Source organism: Callorhinus ursinus, unplaced genomic scaffold (assembly GCF_003265705.2).
Source record: "Callorhinus ursinus isolate GAN/ISIS: 27379988/994484 unplaced genomic scaffold, GSC_fseal_2.0 scaffold7, whole genome shotgun sequence".
NCBI lineage: Eukaryota > Metazoa > Chordata > Mammalia > Carnivora > Otariidae > Callorhinus > Callorhinus ursinus.
In genome coordinates this window covers 4,516,259-4,518,905 of record NW_027397069.1, presented here as the reverse complement: position 1 = coordinate 4,518,905, position 2,647 = coordinate 4,516,259, and the positions used below count along the sequence as shown (strand labels likewise).

Below are 2,647 nucleotides of genomic sequence, written 5' to 3'. Positions count from 1 at the left end.
GTCCCTCCCTTAACAATCAACATCCAAGTCTCAACCATAAAGTGAAACCAATTATTCCCGAAGGCTTGACACATGACAGGGGTAACTAAGAGTCCTACAAGCAGTAGCTTCACCCACAACAGCCAGGGCTCCAAACCCAACTCAGCGTTCCTCTACCTTCCTCCTGCAGGCTCTCCCACCAGGGAGAAAGCCACACAGTCTCACACTAGACACACGTCTAGATTTAAATCCAGTTTGTGTTAATTAGGCTTATAGTAAACTCAATTTATATTCTGAGGTAAATCTCCATTAAGAAAAGAAACCCAGCCTCTCTCCCATGGGACTGTGAAGGGTCCCTTTTATCCTCAGCCACGGCTGGAGGCCAAGACCAGCCCTTGAGGATCATTGCCCGGGCCGCCATGAGCTGGCAGCCTTGTTTTCCAGCCCCAGACGTCTGTAGGTGCCGGGAGCCCCCACTTGGTCTACCCCAAGCCTGCTGGTCCCATAGCCAGACTAGGGTCTGAAGGGGCAGCGCTGGGCATGGGACCTTTAGCTCTCCTTGGATGGTGTCAGGCTCTCATGAGCTGATCCTAGCCTGTGGTGCTCCAAAAGTAGCTTGGCTCCCTGCCTGCCCCCCAGGTTACACCTCACAAGTAAACTCACCTCAACAGGGTCCCACAGAGAATTGTGAGGTGCGGGGTGGTGAGGAAGAGCCGGGAGTGGGTGCTGGATAAGAAAGTGTGCTGCGGGCATCAGGGCAGCGAGGTCAGACCAGGTGCAAGCCTTGCTTCTAGGTTAGCCATGTCTGCGGACGGGTTGGGCCCCACACTTGCAAGTGGGAAGTTGTCTTCGTTGAAGTGCCAACTTCCACCAGCTGACAAAATACTGTTTTAGGAAAGTTTTCAAGTTTTAACAGTTTTTCTTCACTAACAAAAGTTCTGAAAGCATCTTATTTTGTTCTAAAAGCAATAAACCACTTTTTGTTCAACCATAAAAAAAAAAAGAAAAGAACCCCAGAAAGTTCCAAAAAGTAGACCATCCATGGCAAGCACAGGACTCTGGCTGCTCAGAAGGGTGGTCCGCCTGAGTTGGGCCCATGCAGGAAGGAAGGTGGCACAGAGAGAGAAGGCTTATTGGGGAGGCGAGGGGGTTTGGGAAATGCCAAAAGCATCGCTGGGGGAGGAAGGAAGGTGCATGATGGACAGGCTGAGACTCTCCATTATTTTGCCTGCCTGGGAATGGCCCGAAATGCCCTCATACGTATATCTGACATCCCTATATTTTAGAACACAGAAATGGAAACCTTAAAAAAAAAAAATTGCACCTGGGCAGATGGCCATTTATAACTTGTCTCCTGGGGGAGATTCTTACTCACTGGGTCAGCAACCTGAGTCAGCGCTGAAGAAAACATGGCCATCTGAAGTGAATACCAGATTGAGAATAATTGCTCCCCTGGGGCCTTGCAGATTTGCAAAGTGACTAGGAGTCTACATGCGTCTAACTTGGGGAAACAAGAAAAGCAGACCAAAAAAAACTGAAAACACTGACATTTCCCATTAGAACACTGATCATGATAGGCTTCATTTAAAAATTTTTTTTTTTTAATTCTGAAATGATCTCAAAATTTAAAGAGAAATTGCAAGTACAATTTTTTTCCCCTGAAGTATTTGAGTGCAGGTTGCTGACATGATGCCTTATCACTGCTGTATCCTATATATATATATATATATATATGTATATATGCCCTTATATATATATATATATATATAAAATCTCCTATATATAAGGACATCCTCTTACATATCCACAATTCAATCAAGAAATTAACACTGGTACATTACCGCTTTATTTTTTAGAGCAGTTTTAGGTTCACAGCAAAAAGTTCAATATACCCCCATTCTCACACACATGCACAGCCCCCCTCATAGCAACATCCCACACCAGACTAGCACCTTTGTTATAATCCATAAACTTTCACCGACACATCATTATCACCCCTAAATCCATAGTTTACATTAGGGTTCACTCTTGGTATTCCATGTTCTATAGGTTTTGACAAATGTATGATGATATATACTCACCATTAGGGTGTTGTACAGAATAGTTTTGCTGGCCTAAAAAATCCTCTGTGCTCCACCTACTCATCCCTCCCCCCAGCCCCTGGAAACCACTGATCTTTCTACTGTTTCCATAGTTTTGTCTTTTCTGAAACTGTCATAGAGTTGGAATCATATAGTATGGAACCTTCTCAGAGTAGCTTCTTTCCCTTAGTGACACCTTTTCAAGTTTCCTCCATGTCTTTTCATGACTCGACAGCTCATTTATTTTCGGCACTAAATAATATTCTACTGTCTGGATGTACCACTTTATTCATCCATTCATCTACTAAAGGATCTCGGTTGCTTCCAAGTTTGGGCAATTATGCATTAAACTACCGTAAACATCTGTGTGCAGGGTTTTGTGTCAATATAAGTTTTCAACTCTTTTGGATTTTCAACTCTAAGGAGTGCAATTGCTGGATCATGTTGTAAGAGTGTGGATAGCTTTATAAGAAACTGCCAAACTGTCTTCCAAAATGGCTATACAATGTTGTACTCTCACCAGCAACAAATAAGAGTTTCTATTGCTCCACATCCTCATCAGCATTTGGTGTTGTCAGTGTTCTGGA

At 43.8% G+C, this 2,647-nt stretch overlaps 1 non-coding gene across 1 annotated transcript; it reads left to right on the top strand.

Moving 5' to 3' along the window:
- Positions 1–304: 304 nt before the first annotated feature.
- On the top strand, positions 305–435 carry LOC112826978 (small Cajal body-specific RNA 20). Its single transcript, XR_003209114.1, has one exon.
- Positions 436–2,647: the final 2,212 nt, after the last annotated feature.